The following is a 19398-nucleotide window of genomic DNA, read 5'->3' as shown; positions in this document are numbered from 1 at the left end:
TTTGGAGTCCAACCCTCATAGAGAGAAAGGAATAGAAGAGAAAAGATAATGGGAGATGTAACACTTATGGGTAGTGTAGTCCAAGGAGAGGAGAGAGTAAGACCGGCAGAGAGTTAATCGGCCAAATTGGAGGAGGAAAAAAAGTATCAAGAATGAAGATAAGAGAAACAAATGAACAAATATAATAAAATGGGATAGGTTATAAAGTCTGCAGATTATTCTTGATTTTGAGAGGTTATCTTCTTGCTTTTTCTTTTCTCTCCCTCTTCCTGGTCGGTGACTCTGTACCCCGGGTTCTGCCCCTTTGGCACGCTCAGGTAGAGGTTTGCAGTTGATAAGTCTCTATGGCAATGTCATGTATTGTGCTTCAGTCTCGTTGGCAGTCAAGGCTCATTAGCATTTATAGGCTCCGCCAGTGAGAGAGTCCGTGTTCCTGGAGCCTTTCTCCTAGTCTTTCCTTCCTCAATTAGTAGCCTGATAATCCAGCTATGGGGTTGCTGCTGCCTCTGCCTCTGCCTGGATAGTAAGAGGCTCAAAGAGCTGGCAACTCCCCACTCTATTTCCACTCAGCACAGGGCTCTGAGTAAGGCTCAGTCAGTCAGAGCTGCTAGCATAATCAGGCGGGGTTTCCGCCCACTCAAAGACCTCTGACTCTGCCACTCTCTCCGGTAACACAGGCAGGCGCCCACTTCCGGGGTGCTTAGAGGAAACTCTCGCTCACTATCTGCGCACGCAGACCAGGATATCCGGCCAGCAGTGTCACGCTCTGAGTGAAACCCCCAACCGCATGGAAAAGTTCCTGCATTGGAATTGGCTCTAGCTCCGTCCCTGTGCGCGGCTTTTGCAAGGCACTGGGGCGGCCCGAGATTCCGCTTTGGCCCACACAAAGGCCCCTGACTCTGCCCCTCTGTGCGATAACACGGGCGTGCACTGCTGAGGCACTCGGAGGAATCTCTCGCTTACTATCTGCGCACGCAGACCAGGATATGAGCCCGGCCGCGTTTCCCTCTGAGTGAATCCCCTACCAGCATGGAAAAGTTCCATCATTGGAATTAGTTCTCACTCCCTCCCTTGCGCGGCTTTACCAGGGCACTGGGGCTGCCCAGAGATTCCACTTTTGGCCCATACAAATGCCTCTGACTCTGCCTCTCCATGGGGTAACACAGGCACCCACTCCCGGGGCTTAGGAAGAAATCTCTCGCCCACTATCTGCGCGCACCAACCAGGAGATCGGGTAAAATGGCTGCCCCGCTTGTCTTTCTTTGTTTGGGTTTGGCACGAGTGTTAGCTTGAAATTGCCCGGGTTGCCACAGGATCAGTTTTTCCTCGGCTTGGATCTCCGTGCCACAGCCTGGTTCGGCCATTTACAAATTATTGTATTTTGGATTCAAATTTTTCTTTGTGGCATTTTCTGTGCTTTTTATTTTGCTTTTTATCTCTTTAGCATTTCCCCCAACTCCGGCTCTCCATACTATAATTTTGTGCAACTTAATACAATAGAATTTTCATTTTTCACTATATTTTTTTTATTTTTTATTTTTTATTTTCTCTTACACTATTTCTCTCATTCGACCATCATTTACAAACAAATTATTTTATTCTTAATCCAACTTTATTCCTTGTGGCATTTAGTGGGTTCTTGCCTCATTTTCTGCCTCTTTGTCACTCCCCCAACCCAGGCCCTCCATTCTACATATTTTTGTTCCACTTAGCACAATAGAATTCTCAGTTTTTCACTGCATTTTCTCAAAAAAAAAAATTTATCAACTCTTATTAGTGTTATTAACAGTACAACTCTCAAATGCCATTAAAGATAAAGAAATCAAGTATCATAAATGCAAAATATAGTGATGTAGCTCAGATAGATGAGGAAGAATCTACAGAAAAAAATTTCAATAGCTTAGAAACCTTGAAGTTAAATGACAGAGATTTTAAAAATGAAGTCCTAAAAATACTCAGGGATATACAAGAAAGCACAGAAAGGCAATTTAGGGAGCTCAAAAAATGATTCAACAAACAGAAAAAATACTTCACCAAGAAAATTGAACTGTGAAAACAAATCAAACGGAGATGAAAAACTCAACTCATGAACTGTAAAACGAAGTTACAAGCTTACCCAATAGAACAGGCAAGATAGAGAGAATTAGTGACATAGAAGACAGGCAACTAGAGGTACTACAGAGGAAGAGGAGAGAGACTCATGAATTTTAAAAAATGAGCTAGCCCTATAGGAATTGTCTGACTCCATCAGAAAGAGCAACATAAGAATAATGAGTATATCAGAAAAAGAGAGAGAACATATTCAAACAAATAATAGATGAGAACTTCCCAAGCCTGTGGAAAGAACTAAAGCCTTGAATTCAAGAAGCAAATGGAACACCGAGTTATCTTAAACCTAACAAACTTACTCCAAGGCAAATCATAATTAAATTGGCACAAACCAATGACAAAGAAAAAATTTTCAAGGCATCCAGGGAAAAGAAGAATACAACATGTAAAGGGAGGCCTATTAGATTATCAGCAGATTTCTTAGCAGAAATTCTACAAGCTAGAAAAGAGTCAATCCCCATATTTAAAGTTCTGAAAGAGAGGAACTTCCAGCCAAGAATACTATACCCATCAAAGCTATCCTTCAAATATGAAGCAGAAATAAAAACATTCACAGATACAGAAAGATAAGGGAATTTATCACCAAAAAACCCAACTTCAGGAAATACTAAAGGGGGTTTTCTGATCAAACACAAAAAACAAAACTACAAGTAAAAGCTTCATCAAGATTGCAATAAAAACAACATTAATCTGTGACAAAGAAACAAAAAAGGGGAAGGACAAAGATTAACAGTAAAAAAAAGAGAATGGAATGCAGAAGCACTCATGAGATAATGTACTACAATGAACATGATATGTATGCTTTCCATTACTTAATGGTAACCACCCCTGAAAAAAACAAAACAGAAGCACATGGCTTGAAAAAAGAAGTAACAGAGAAAAGAAGTATGGATTACAACCAAACAAAAACAAATGATAGAAAAATAAAAGAGAAGAACCAAAAAAGATACAAAACAATCAGAAAGCAATATATAAAATGGCAATAAAAAACCCTCAAATGTCAATAATTATACTAAACGTAAATGGATTGAACTCACCAATAAAAAGACACAGAGTAGCAGAATGGATTAAAAAAGAAAATCCAACAGTATGCTGCCTACAAGAAACACATCTAAGCTACAAGGATAAAAACAATCTCAAAGTGAAAGGTTGGAAAACAATACTACAAGCAAATAACATCCAAAAAAAAGCAGTGGTAGCAATACTCATATTTCACAATGCTGACTACAAGACAGCAAAGGTAATCAGAGACAAAAACAGTAATTTCATAATGATAAAGGGGACATTGAATCAATTCTTAATATATATGCACCAAACCAAGGAGCATGAAAATATATAAGACAGCTACTGACTGACCTAAAAACAAAAACTGACAAATATGCAATCATACTTGGAGACCTCAATACACCACTGACGGCTCTAGATCATTCATCCAAACAGAAAATCAATGAAGAAAAATTGGCCTTAAATGAAACACTAGAACAATTGGATATGATAGACATCTCCAGGACATTTTATTCAAAGGGTCAGAGTATATATTTTTCTCTAGTGTACATGGAGCATTCTCAAGAATTGACCACATGTTGGGCCACAAAAATGACATCAACAAATTCAGAAAGGTTGAAATTATACCAAGCATTTTTCTGATGATAAAGCCTTGAAACTAGAATTCAACTGCAAAAAAGAGGTAAACAAACCCACAAAAATGTGAAAACTAAACAACATACTTTTTAAAAATGAATGGGTCAAAAAAGAAATAAGCGCAGAGATCAAAAGATATATACAGGCAAACAAAAATAATACAACATATCAGAATCTCTGGGATGCAGCAAAAGCAGTGATAAGAGGGAAGTTCATATCACTACAGGCTTATATGAACAAATAAGAGAGAGCCCACTTAAACCACTTAACTTCACATCTTAAAGAACTAGAACAGGGGTTGGGAACCTTTTTGGTTGAGAGAGCCATTAATGCCACATATTTTAAAATGTAATTCCGTGAGAGCCATACAACGACCCGTGTATGTTAGGCATTATCCAGTAAAAATTTGGTGTTGTTGTGGAGGACAGCTGTCATTGGCTCCAGCCACCCGTAACCATGAACATGAGCGGTAGGAAATGAATGGATAGTAATACATGAGAATGTTTTATATTTTTAACATTATTATTTTTTTATTAAAGATTTGTCTGCGAGCCAGCTGCAGCCATCAAAAGAGCCACATCTGAGGCCCTGGCCAGTTGGCTCAGTGGTAGAGCATCGGCCTGGCGTGCAGGAGTCCCGGGTTTGATTCCCGGCCAGGGCACACAGGAGAAGCGCCCATCTGCTTCTCCATCCCTCCCCCTCTCCTTCCTCTCTCTCTCTCTCTTCCCCTCCCGTAGCCAAGGCTCCATTGGAGCAAAGTTTGCTGGTGCACTGAGGATGGCTCTGTGGCCTCTGCCTCAGGCATTAGAGTGGCTCTGATTGTGGCAGAGCAACGCCCCAAGATGGGCAGAGCATCGCGCCCTGGTGGACATGCCGGGTGGATCCTGGTAGGGCGCATGCAGGAGTCTGTCTGACTGCCTCCCCATTTCCAACTTCGGGGGAAAAAAAAGCCACATCTGGCTTGTAAGCCATAGGTTCACTACCCCTGAACTAGAAAAAGAAGAACAAATACAACCCAAAACCAGCAGAAGAAAGGAAATAATAAAAATCAGAGCAGAAATAAACAAAATAGAGAACAGAATAACTATAAAAAAATTAATAAAACAAGGAGCTGGTTCTTTGAAAAGATCAACAAAATTGAGAAACCCTTGGCACTTGGCAAGACTCACCAAGGAAAAAAGAGAAAGGACCCATATAAACAAAATCCAAAATGAAAGAGGAGAAATCACCACAGATATCATAGATATACAAAGAATAATTGTAGAATAGTATGAAAAACTATATGCCACCAAATTTAACAATATAGAAGAAATGTATAAATTCCTAGAACAATACAATCTTCCTAGACTGAGTCATGAAGAAGCAGAAAGCCTAGACAGACCCATAAGCAGGGAGGAAATAGCAACAACTATTAAAAACCTCCCCAAAGGCTCTGGCCGGTTGGCTCAGTGGTAGAGCGTCGGCCTGGCGTGCAGAAGTCCCGGGTTCGATTCCCAGCCAGGGCACACAGGAGAAGCCCATCTGCTTCTCCACCCCTTCCCCTCTCCTTCCTCTCTGTCTCTCTCTTCCCCTCCCGCAGCCGAGGCTCCATTGGAGCAAAGATGGCCTGGGCGCTGGGGATGGCTCCTTGGCCTCTGCCCCAGGTGCTAGAGTGGCTCTGGTCGCAAAAGAGTGACGCCCCGGAGGGGCAGAGCATCGCCCCCTGGTGGGCAGAGCGTCGCCTCCTGGTGGGCGTGCCGGATAGATTCCGGTCGGGCGTATGCGGGAGTCTGTCTGACTGTCTCTCCCCGTTTCCAGCTTCAGAAAAATACAGGAAAAAAAATTAAAAAAAAAACCTCCCCAAAAATAAAAGTCCAGGGTGAGATGAGTGAATTCTATCAAACATTCAAAGAAGACTTGGTTCCTATTCTACTCAAACTCTTCTAAGAAATTGAAGAAGAATCAATATTGCAAAACACATTTTATGAGGCCAATATAACCCTCACACCAAAACCTGGCAAGGACAACACAAAAAAAGAAAACTACAGACCAATATCTCTAATGAATACAGATGCTAAAGTACTAAACAAAATACTAGCAAATCGAATACAACAACACATTAAAAAAATAATTCATCATGATCAAGTGGGATTCATCCCAGAATCACAAGGATGGTTCAACAAATATAAAAGAATTAACATAATATACCATATCAACAAAACAAAGAACAAAAACCATATGATCTTATTAATAGATGCAAAAAAGGCATTCAATAAAATACATCATTTTATGTTTGAGACACTTAACAAAATGGGTATAAAAGGAAAATATCTCAACATAATAAAGGCCATCTATGATAAACTATCAGCTAACATCATATTAAATGGCATAAAACGTAGGACTTTTCCCTTAAAATCAGGAACAAGACAAGGTTGTCCACTCTCTCTGCTCTTATTCAGCTCTTATTCAATGTAGTGCTGGAATCAGACAAGAGAACGAAATAAAAGGCAATCATATTGGGAAAGAAGAAGGAAAGGTTTTACTTTTTGCAGATGATACAATCCTGTACATTAAAAACCCCAAAAGACTTCACAAAAAGACTACTAGAGACAATAAACCAATACAATAAGGTCACAGGATACAAAATTAATATACAAAAGTCCATTGCCTTCCTATATGCCAACAATGAAACATCAGAAAACGATCTCAGAAGAACAATCCCCTTTATGGTTGCAACAACAACAACAAAAAAATACCTAGGAATAAACATAACAAAGTATGTAAAGGACATATATAATGAAAACTACAAAGCATTGTTAAGGGAAATCTAAAAAGATATAATGAAATGGAAAAATATTTCTTGTTCTTGGATAGGAAGAATAAATATAGTCAAAATAACTGTATTACCCAAAGCGATATACAAATTTAATGCAATTCCCATCAAAATTCCAATGTCATTTTTAAAAGAAATGGAACAAAAAATCATCAGGTTTATATGGAACTATAAAAAACCCTGAATAGCCAGAGCAATCCTAAGGAAAAAGAACGAAGCTGAGGGCATTACAATACCTGACTTTAAATTATATTATAGAGCCACAATAATCAAAACAGCATGATATTGGCAGAAAAATAGACACTCAGACCAATGTAACAGAATAAAAAGTCCAGAAATAAAACCACATGTATATGGCCAAATAATTTTTGATAAAGGGGCCAGCAACACACAATGGAGAAAAGAAAGCCTCTTCAATAAATGGTGCTGGTAAAACTGGAAAACCACATGCAAAAGAATGAAACTTGACTACAGTTTGTCCCCATGTACTAAAATTAATTCAAAGTGGATCAAAGACCTAAATATAAGACCTGAAGCAATAAATTAAATAGAAGAAAACATAGGTACTAAACTCATGGACCTTGGTTACAAAGAGCACTTTATGAATTTGACTCCAAAAGCAAGGGAAGTGAATGCAAAGATAAATGAATGGGACTACATCAGACTAAGAAGCTTCTGCACACCGAGAGGAAACTGACAACAAAACAAACAAACAGCCAACTAAATGGGAAATGATATTTTCAAACAACAGCTCAGATAAGGGTCTAATATCCAAAATATACAAAGAACTCATAAAACTCAACAACAAACAAGCAAACAATCCAATAAAAAATTGGGAAGAGGACATGAACAGACACTTCTCCCAGGAAGAAATACAAATGGCCAACAGATATATGAAAAGATGCTCATCTTCATTAGCTATTAGAGAAATGCAAGTCTAAACTACAATGAGATACCACCTCACACCTGTTAGATTATCTATTATCAACAAGACAGGTAATAACAAGTGTTGGAGAGGCTGTGGAGAAAAAGGAACCCTCATACACTGTTGGTGGGAATGTAAAATAGTACAACCAGTATGAAAGAAAGTATGGTGGTTCCTCAAAAAAATTAAAAATAGAACTACCATATTACCCAGCAATCCCTCTACTGGGTAAATACCCCCCAAACTCAAAAACACTGGTACATAAAGACACAAGCAGCCCATGTTCATTGCAGTATTGTTCACAGTGGCCAAGACTTGGAAACAACCAAAAACCCTTCAATGGATGATTGGATAAAGAAGATGTGGTACATATACACTATGGAATACTACTCGGCCATAAGAAATGATGACATTGGATCATTTACGACAACATGGATGGACCTTGATAATATTATACGGAGTGAAATAAATAAATCAGAAAAAACTAAGAACCATATGATTCCATACATAATGGGACATAAAAATGAGACTCAGGGACATGGACAAGAGTTTGGTGGTTACCATGGGGGGGGGGGGTGGAGGTGTGGGGAGAGGAGGGGCACAAAGAAAACCAGATAGAAGGTGACAGAAGACTATATGACTTTGGGTGATGGGTATGCAACATAATCAAATGTCAAAATAACCTGGAGATGTTTTCTCTGAACCTATGTACCCTGATTGATTAATGTCCCCCCATTAAAATTAATTTAAAAATTAGCAATAGAAAAAAATGTAAATGTTACAAATGTTAAATAAATAAAATTAAACAACAGAAAATGTGGAGGCAGTGGGAGGAACGGAGAAGGAAGTATGAGTTCTGATTTACTTGTCATTCATAGCTAGAAGCCAATAAATATTTTCTAAAATATAAATGTGTTTATTATGTTTTCTTTTAGCGTTAGAAGGATATTTTAGAAATGGGTTAGGGTTATAAATGTTTTTGGAATAAAAGTAATCTACATAAATTTAAATTTATTTTAAAATTTGAAGTTCAGTAATTCATTTGGTTTTTCTTCAGTTTTCTTTTACTGAGCTAAAGTAAAAAAAAAATTTAATGTATCTTTTTATTGTCCTCAGCACTCACTGATTTTTTTACTGAGATATAACTGACATTCAATATTATACTAGTTTCAGGCATATACAACATAACGATTTGATATTTGTATACATTGCAAAATGATCACCCCAACTAAAATTGAATATTTTAACAGTTACTCTTTATGATGTTGCTCTTATGAAATTACTTACAACTATTTATCTATCTACTCATCAGCATATTTGTATATATACATTGAATCTATCTGGAATGATGATGAGAAGATGTTAACACCTATTACCTCGGGGTAGTGGAATTAAGGGTGACTTTTATGATTTTTATTTATCTTCTTTAATTTGTGCTGGAAAACATTTGTAGTAAACATGTGTCATTTTACAATTTAAAAAGATATTACTCTAAAGTCAACAGACAAAATTAAATAAAATTTTCTGGACTCGAAAGATCATAAACAGTTAAAGTGTGTAGAAAATATCTGTAAGCATTAACATCAAGGAAGGAAAGACAGGCTTCCTACTGTGGAAGAAACATTAGTGTCTCTGATGTACTGACTGCCTGAAAACCCTGAAGCAGGATCTGCAGAGTCCTGGGGTGGGGACAGAGTTTATTATCCATGTAACAATAACCTAAACCATATAGTTATTCATGCGTGAAGGCAATAAAAATAAATTCAAGTACAAAGGGCTCAGAAGACATACCATCCAAATGTCCTTATAACTCAAAGACATCTATTTGATAATAAATGAGTTAGCACTGAGAGTTCTCAAATTGGAAAGTGACTGTATAAAAAGAGCCACAGTTCCTCTGTTGATAAAAGTGAACTCTAGGCCCTGGCCAGTTGGCTCAGTGGTAGAGTGTGGCCTGGCATGTGGATATCTCAGGTTCAATTTCTGGCCAGGGCACACAGGAGAAGCACCAATCTGCTTCTCCACCTTTCCCCCTCTTCTGTCTTTCTCTCTCTCTTTCCCTCCTGCAGCCATGGCTCGACTAAAGTGAGTTAGCCCTAGGTGCTGAGGATGGCTCCATGGCCTCCACCTCAGGCTCTAAGAAGAGCTTGGTTGCTGAGCAATATAGCAACCCCCCAGATGGGCAGATCATCACCCCCTAGTGGGCTTGCCCAGTGGATCTGGTTGGGATGCATGTGGGAGTCTGTCTCTGCCACCCCTCCTCTCACTGAATAAAAATAAAAGAGAGAGAGAAAGAAAGTGAATTGTAATGGTCAAGGCTCAACGACATTAATGCTCTCAAAGACTTTGGCCAACTTCACTACTCAAGTTTTATGCCCATGTGTCTAGTTACCCCATCAGACCTAAGATTTCAGCAGTTCTCAGAAGCCCTGACTATGTGGGGGATCATGATGCCACAGGGAAGAATACACTGTGCTACAACCAAGGTCAACTTATAAAAATAAATGGTTTGACATTTCTACTATAGGGTAAGATATAGTAAGTAGTTTAACATTTACACTAAGAATAATTAGGAAATCCAGAGCTTTGAAACCAATGAGAACTATAGGCTAAATTGATAAGGAGGAAATCTTGGAAGACAAAGTGGAATTTTCTGCATTCTCATGGTGCTTAACAGAAAAATACTTGCCAGGAAGAGGAGCCCTTGAGAGTTAAAATTCCTAGATAGAGTAAATAATTCACAGCAATGAGCTGCAATGGACTTTTTGGTGAGAAGACCATGCCAACCTGGGCTGACGTCAAGGCTGAGAATCAGATTTGGGCCCTGGTAGAATAACAGCAGAGCTCTTGGCAGTTATATGGGGTAGAGACACAAAATTGGAGATTTGGGCCCTGGCTGGTTGGCTCAGCGGTAGAGCGTCGGCCTGGTGTGCGGGGGACCGGGGTTCGATTCCCGGCCAGGGCACATAGGAGAAGCGCCCATTTGCTTCTCCACCCCCCCCCCTCCTTCCTCTCTGTCTCTCTCTTCCCCTCCCGCAGCCAAGGCTCCATTGGAGCAAAGATGGCCCGGGCGCTGGGGATGGCTCCTTGGCCTCTGCCCCAGGCGCTAGAGTGGCTCTGGTCGCGGCAGAGCGATGCCCCGGAGGGGCAGAGCATCGCCCCCTGGTGGGCAGAGCATTGCCCCTGGTGGGCGTGCCGGGTGGATCCCGGTCGGGTGCATGCGGGAGTCTGTCTGACTGTCTCTCCCCGTTTCCAGCTTCAGAAAAATACAAAAAGAAAAAAAAAATTGGAGATTTGAGGGATTGCAAATACACGCTTTGTCTCCCCTCAAAATAATTGTCAATGTCTGGAGCTGCATGGGATAGGGGAAAAAAAGAGGTAAGCCTAATACTGCTAAAAGTAGAACAGAAATTTCATCAGTCTTAATTATGAAACAGATAACGGTCCCAGTCTCAAATGAAAGTCAAGAAAAACCACAGCTTTGGAACAGGGGAAAATCAGGTAGACTGGGACTTACCCCTTGGGCTAAACTACCCCTTGGGCTTCACTCTGATTTAGTCCCTGGCTGAATAGCAGAAGCATCTCCATACTCTATTTTCCCAGTAGAGAAAAAGGTAAACCTTCTCTGGTGGAAAATAGCATCAGCTGATGTCTCTTACATTATTTCAAATAAACAAGGTCCTATATTTAATAACAGATTATAGGCATGCTAAGGCACAGGACCCACACAACAAATCTCAAGTAAAAAATAGCAATAGAAGCAAACTCATTGATGATTGTAGACATTGGATACTGAAGTTAGCAGAATCAGGTGAACATTCTGAAACTGAAATTTTTCATATTGAAATCAAGGATTCAATAGATAGGTTAATAGAATATTGAATCTAGAAGAAAGAGCAGTGAACTAGAAAAATCATTTAATAAAATTATCCAAACTGAACCACAAAAAGAAAAAAGAATAGAAAAAACAATGACCTTCCTGTATAACAGCAATAACTGATTAGAAAATATTACTTTTTTAAAAGATCCCATTCACATTGTAACATAAATAATAAAACATCTAAGAACAAACCACAGAAGAAATGTGTAAGAACTGTAAGGAGTAAGATATAAGAATCTACTAAAAAATATAAAAGAAGGCATGAATAAATGGTGAACTACATCATGCCTGTAGCTAGAAAGACAACATTAAAGTATATAAATTCTATTTAAATTAATTTAAATTTACCAAAAAAATCAATCAAAATTTCAATAAGATTTGAAATTTCACTTTATGAAGAAAGAGCCATTCAAAAACAGTGAGAAGAGATGGAGGATTTAATAAACAGTAATTGAACACATTATTGTCCATTAGAAAAAAAGTAAGCTTCTATTTCTACAACTGCTCAGTCTTATTCCTGTATATATCTATATATATCCATACACATTATTGTGCTCACAGACAGTAAGCAGGATCCTTGACAGATAAGAAATTATGGGATAGAGGTAGTGGAAACAAACAACAACAAAAAATGTTAAGATCAGTTTGAGCATTTTAATCACAGTCCAAAACATGGTGAAGAGAATACTGTTGAAAAAGCCGGAAGAGATACCAAAACAGTTTCACCTTAAGAAATCATAAATACAAGAAACAAGAAGGAGCCAAGGGCAGCTGACAGAATTCTTGGTCAGCAAACTGCTAAAGGTTCATTTGAGTGAGAAAACATCCATATATTTCCCTCATCTCCAACTGTTCTAGGTAACAAAGAAAGTATTTGCCATCAGGTAGCACAAGAAACTAGAAGAGCTTATTCTGGAGGGTCTATGTCTCCACAGGGTTAGAAACATACAGGGAATGTTAGAAACACTGGGGAATACCCAGATCTTAAAGAAGAGGCAATGAAGTACCACATGTTGCTTTAAATATTAAGAGAATTTATAGCAAAGTTGCTGGGTAGAAGGTCAATGTAGTAAAATCAATATCCATTAGCAAAACCAATTAGAAAATATAATACAAAAAAAAATGTCCTGTTCATAATTGAAACAACCATGATGTAATTAAAATTAAACATCATAAGTAACATCGCCTTACCTCTAAATTTCTCATCTCTCTCCCTGGCCTTTTGAATTTCAACCATTTTTAAGACACATCACAGATCCCCTTCTGCCAGCAAGCCCTTTCCTAACTATTCTAGGCTGCAACACCTTTGCTCCTACATGATTCGTATTACGCTTCAATATATATTCAAGGGATCAATGAGCTCCTCTTACCTGCAGAATGTTCTTTTTGAATCTCTTGGTAATAGGTATAGCAGGATTTGACCTAGATTAACATTAAACTGCCACAGCTGCTTCCTGAGCCAGCAGCCCTCCTATATAGGGCCTGACATCTGCTCATTTGTATTTGATGACAGCATTCTGCCCATGCATTCACAGAACAGACTGAGTTTCCTGGGAAGCCTATTTCACCTGCCTGACAGGTGGGGAATGCATTTCTTACTTAATCGTTGTGCTAAGGGCCTTCTGAAGGGCTCCTTTCCAAGTCCTGATGCTCAGTAAGGATTTCCTGCCACTTACCTAATAGCAATATATTTGAAAAAATAAATAGTATTTATTTCGTGTGATGATTTTACAGAGTAGAGGAGGCTTCAATGAAAGACACCAGAGAATTCTTTTCTCAAAGTCCTGAAAAACTAATGAACATAAGAATGTGGCTATGAACAGCCCTAACAGCACATGTAATACAGTCAATCCCAGCACTGACTTAGTGCATTCCATAGTTCCCCCAGGAATGTCAAAGCCAATGACTAAGAAGCTCCCTGAACAAGTAAAATCTATTTCCTATGAGATTTTTTCTTATGAGTGTATCAAGAACATCTGTTGACATTGCTTATTCTGATTCCTTTCTGATTCTCAAAATGGTACTGTGAATTAAGTTAACCTGCATTTTACATAAGGAGAAACTGGTACTTCAGAGGTTAAATTATATATCTAAAATCCTACAACTAAGAAATGGCCACGTGGAATCTTGATTCCTACTCTTCTGGCAGCATAATCTTCTTTCTAATATTTGCATTGCCCTCTCAACTGCATGCCAGTGGCTGGGGCTTTATCACTAAGCTGCTTGAAAAATGGGGCCATTACCTTAGGCATTACCCCCCAAGGGGAAACTCAGTTTCTGATAGCCATCAATGTCCTCCTTGAACACTGAGCAGCTCTAGCTACTGGGACTTTTCCTGGTCATGAGAGTGACTGTGAGGCTGCTGGTTCACTCAGGAGTCAGGATGGTATGCTTTATTTTCAGGTGGATCAGAGATACTGGTAATTGAGTAAGAAAATCATCTCTAAAATGGGAAGACAAGGAAGAATCTCCTGAAAAGCTGAATATTATAAATAACTCAGTCTCAGCAAAAGGAAGAGATCATTTTCTTAGAGCTTGGAGTGCTCAATTCTGAGGGGTTTCCACAAAGAGAAACTACACTCTACTTTTAAGCCAATAACTGTAGCTTAGAGGAGGTTAGCTCACACTCCAGTCACTTCCAGGGAGTTCCCAGTAATGAGAGTACGACACCACCACCCAAGTATAGCTATGGCTTTTCTAACCAGCTTCTTCAAGTCCCCAGGACCCTACCAGGCTCTCAAGTCCATGGGGGAAAAGGTGTCAATAAAGTACCCCAGCAGCTGTTTTGGTGCCCAGCCTTCCCATATAGATTGACAGATAGCATTTTATGGCACACACACCTGTGACTCTCAGACAAAGGGCTTTGTCTGGCAGGAAAAATATTCTCAGGTTACAGAATGGGCCCACTAGAGTGTGAGAGGAGGGTAGGAGCATCCCTCATGCAATGATGGATTGGGTTGGTAGATAAAACCCCAGCATCCTTGGCTCTAGGGCAGAGAAGGTCTGAGGTGTGCTCTACCCTGTCTCTCACAGATTCTTAGATATATAAGCAAGCAGCCTGGTGAGAGAGGGATACTGCTCTCAGGTTAGCAAGTGTGGCAGCCATTTCTAGAGCCCACTGGAGGAAGCAAAGCCTCACTTTAGATATCAGTAAGCAGGAGCTCATAAGCAGAGGGAAATAGACACAGACGCTGCGAAGTCTAGCCCAAGAAATCACATGAGAACAGCACGAAAACATAGAAAAAATAAATAAAAAAGAATAGCTCCTGGAGGAAGAACAGAGCAGGACTCAGGCCAGAGGGTCTGAGCTCTCAAAACTGAGTTCCAAATCTGAGGTCTCTGTGTTCTTCTCTTTATCTGTGTGTCTCTTCTCGTACCAGTACCATATTTATTTCTATAGCTTTGTAGCAATAATATCTGGTATGCCTAATTCCTCTTATAGTTTTCTTTTTTAAATAATTAATTAGGTAATTTGTATATGAGTTTAATAGTAAGTTTGTCAAATTCTTCAATAGCTCCAACTGAAATTTTTTTTTTATAATTTTATTTTTTTAATGGGGTGACATCAATAAATCAGGATACATATATTCAAAGATAACATGTCCAGGTTATCTTGTCATTCAATTATGTTGCATACCCATCACCCAAAGTCAGATTGTCCTCTGTCACCTTCTATCTAGTTTTCTTTGTGCCCCTCCCCCTCCCCCTTTCTCTTTCCCTCTCTCCCCTCCCCCTGTAACCACCACACTCTTATCAATGTCTCTTACTCTCACTTTTATGTCCCACCTTCGTATGGAATAATGCAGTTCCTGGTTTTTTCTGATTTACTTACTTCACTTCGTATAATGTTATCAAGATCCCACCATTTTGCTGTAAATGATCTGATGTCATCATTTCTTATGGCTGAGTAGTATTCCATAGTGTATATGTACCACATCTTCTTTATCTAGTCATCTATTGATGGGCTTTTTGGTTGTTTCCATGTCCTGGCCACTGTGAACAATGCTGCAATGAACATGGGGCTGCATGTGTCTTTACGTATCAATGTTTCTGAGTTTTTGGGGTATATACCCTCCAACTGAAATTTTGATTGACCATTTTGAGATTATAAAGTAATTGAAAGAAAATTGTCATTTATATTAATTTGTCTTATCAAAGAATACAGAGTAACCTGTAATTTTTTATTAGAGTTTTAAATTTTTCTTCATTGAGTTCTGCTAGGGTTTTTTGTTAATTTCAATATACTTTTAGTTTTGATATTATTATGAAAGGAATAATTTCAATGTATAGATAGATATTTTGACATAATTTTTTATTTTTATAGGAAAATCTTACATTAAGCAACCCTGCCAAACTTACCTCTTATTGCTGATTTTTAATTTTTTTTTCCAGTATAGAATAATATAATTGCCAAATAATAAATTTTTTCCTTCAAATTTCTTTTAAATTCTTTATTTCATTTATGAATACACATGAATGTAATTTAATATTAACTATCTGAATGGAATCCTACAGTTAATTAAAAATAGTAATACATTATGATCAAGTACGGTTTATTTCAGGAATGCAAAGCAAGTTGAACTTAGGCAAAACTTTTAATTTAATTCATCACTTGGGAAGCTAAAAGGAGAAAAATTCTATGAATACTTTGATTTAAAATGCATATTATATAACATCATTCAATTCATAAGAATATTAAAAAGTTTCAGAAAAGTAAGGTTAGAAGAGAACAACTTTAAATTGGTAAAAGATAAAAGATATATCAAAAAAACATACAATCAAAATTCCATTTAATGGAGAAATTTTAGATCCATTCCAGTATAATACAAGGGAGTCCATAACCATAACTTCAGTCTAGCATAACAGTGGGGGTCATAAACAATTATATAAGGAAAGAAAGATAAGAGATATCTGTTTAATGTTTATTAGAAACTGCCAAACTGTATTCCAAAGTGACTGTTCCATTTTGCATTCCCACCTGCATTTAGTGTTCAGTCTTTTTAACATGAACCATTATACTAGGTGTGAAGTGGTACCTCATTGTGATTTAATATACATTTACAATATGATTAATGATGTTGGGTACCTTTTCATAAGCTTACATTTCCTTTGTGAAATGCCTGTTGAAGTCTCTCACCCGTTTTTAAATTAGGTTGTTCATATTTTTAATTATTAATGTTTAGCAGTTTTTATATATTCTTAATATAAGTCCTTTGTCAGATATGTAGAATGAATATTTTCTGGCACTCTCACTTACTTTTTAATTTTCTTAAAAGTGTTTTGTTTAAGCACAGATTATAATTTTGATTAAGACCAATTTACCAGTTTTTTTATGGTGTTTTTTGTGTTATGTATAAGAAAAATTTTCCTATACCAAGCCATAAAGACATTCTCCTTTTTTTCTCTAAAAGCTTTATAGTTTTGGCTTTCATGTTTAAGTCTATGATCAATATGAAATTATTTTTTGCAAATTGTAAGACTTGTTCTCCAGTACTTGATTTTTAATATCTAATTGTTCTAACACCATTTGTTGAAAAGACTATTCTTTTCCCATTAAAATATCTTGTTGCCTTTGACAGAAAATAGTCTGTGTATGTGATTATAGTGTTCATTCTCATTGCCACATAGTACTCCACTTTCCACTTAAGTATTGATGGACATTTGGGTAGTCTCCAGTTATGGCTGTGATAAATAAAGCTGCTGTGCCCTTTCTAGTATATATCTTTTAGTGAATATACATACACTATCCTGTTGATATGCAACATAACAGACACATCATAGAGAATGACTACACTTTAGTAGATACTAAAAGTTTTTTAAAGTATTTGTACCATATCTTTGCCAATTGTTTATCTTTGTCATTTAGTAATATAGGTGCATGTATGATTAAACATATTATTTAAACTTTATTTCTATTTAAGTATCTTATACATTCATTGTATTTGGGCATCGGTAAAAATCCAAAGACAAGTATCTATAACATTGTAGATTTTCAGTAAAAGGATTAATAAATGGTGTAGTTAATGTAATAATGGATGGTGAGTGTAATTTGTAAACACACAAAACTCATATCTTCTGATCTATTAGTCAAATATGAAAGTATTTATTGAGTATCTGCTGAGTGTCCATGCAGAATGATATTAGTTAATATGCTAGAACATAACCCATCTGGTCTCTTCTCTTCCCAGATCTTTTGTCCTTAACATGTGTATACTCAGCACAATAAAACTAAAAGAATGCAGTAAATACATTGTATCCTGGCACACAGAATTTTATATTTTGAATGGGAAGATATTTTCCAGAGGAAAGACAGATTTTACTATAAGAGAAAGCAAAAACAAACCAGTGAGAAAAATAAACAAAAAAAATCTTTCCTTTGTGATACAGGGTATCAGTCTGTGATGATCTGTCATTATCATCTCAGGCTATCTCAGAGTAGAGTGCACAATTCATCCTTAGTCTGGGGTCACAAGAAGCATCATAGATAAGACTAGCTCAAGGGGCATTCAGTGTATGAGCAGAGCGAGCACCACTGGTACTTGCTTTTTAAGGTGCCATGATTCCAAGATTTAAATTAATATTCTCATTATAAACCTGGTTCTCACAAACTACAGTCACAATTTTATAATTTAGAAAATATAATGCTTGCAAAAATTAGAGAATATTTCAAAATGAATATGAAGTGATAAAAATGAGAAGTATTTGATTTTTTTTATTAAACAAGAACATCAGAAGAGCAAACGACAAGTCAAAAAAAGTTGTTTGATTATGCAAATGAGATGCAAAACCTACTTCTATTTCATTGGTGAAAATGTACTATACAAAAGGCTGAAAGTACTGGAGTGTCTGCACGTTCCCTGATCCCCTCATTTCTGTGAGCAGTGTATATTACAGCACAATAAGGTAACTCTGTGGATTCATCAAAGATACAAATAGGTTGGTTTTTGTTTTTCATTTAATTCTTCAGTCCTCAGCCTACTTTTCTCAGTCTACATTCTCTTTAAACAATTTTCTCTCTTTCCATGGCTTTAGTTAATATCTGTACTATCTACATGAGGCTGAATTCCAACTTCATATACCAGCCCAAACTTTACCCATCTGCTCTATGCCCAGGCATTAAAATGCTTATGTCATAGTTCTACTTCCAAACTTAACACATGAAAATCTGAACTTACCACCTTTCCCGTAAAATATACTCCTTTTTCATTGCACCCTGTTAAATGGCACCACCATCCACCTACTTGCTTTTGCCAGTATATGGATGTCATCATTGACACTTCCCATCACTAGATCCTGTCCAATGTAAATCCTAAGTACCTCTTAATTAATCTCATTTCTCTGTATCCTCAGTCACTGCCATATTTTAAGTCACCATTGTTTTTCATTTGGCATATTACCATAGATCCCTGACTGGTCTGCCTACACTTACAAGATTACTTCTCCACATTGTGGGTAGAATAAAATCTTAAAAACAGAACTGATGGCATCTCTCCTCCATTTAAAATCCTTTACTGCAATCCATTGTTCTTGGCAAAAAGTATAGTTCAGGATCAGAAACCCGGCTCTACCACTCAGTAGACATAATTTTGAACAAGTTGTTTAACCCTGATGAACTAAGTTTCCTTATCTGTAAAATGGGAAAATAGTAATAGCGCCTATCTCATTAAATTATTGTGGGAAATAAATGAATTAATATATCATCAAGCACTAAGAACAGTGACTGGATCCAAAAAGTTAATAAATGGATGAATGAATAAATAAATAAATAAATAAATAAATAAATAAATAAATAAATAAATAAATAAATAAGAAAGAGAGAGAGAGAGAACAAACTTTGGGGTAAAAAGAGATTGAGGCCAAAATTTTACTTACTCTGATTCCCAACACTCTATCTGATCTACTTCCTGTTTCCCTCTTAAGCTTCATCTTATACCTTCACCTTTCACTACTGTCCTCTTCATTCACAGTTGTGACATCTTTTATTTAGTTTCTCAAAAATATGAGGACTATTACATTCTTCCGTAACTGAGG

This window comes from Saccopteryx leptura, chromosome 4 (assembly GCF_036850995.1).
Source record: "Saccopteryx leptura isolate mSacLep1 chromosome 4, mSacLep1_pri_phased_curated, whole genome shotgun sequence".
Lineage (NCBI taxonomy): Eukaryota > Metazoa > Chordata > Mammalia > Chiroptera > Emballonuridae > Saccopteryx > Saccopteryx leptura.
The sequence above is the reverse complement of the archived record's forward strand: the minus strand, read 5'-3'. Positions refer to the sequence as shown.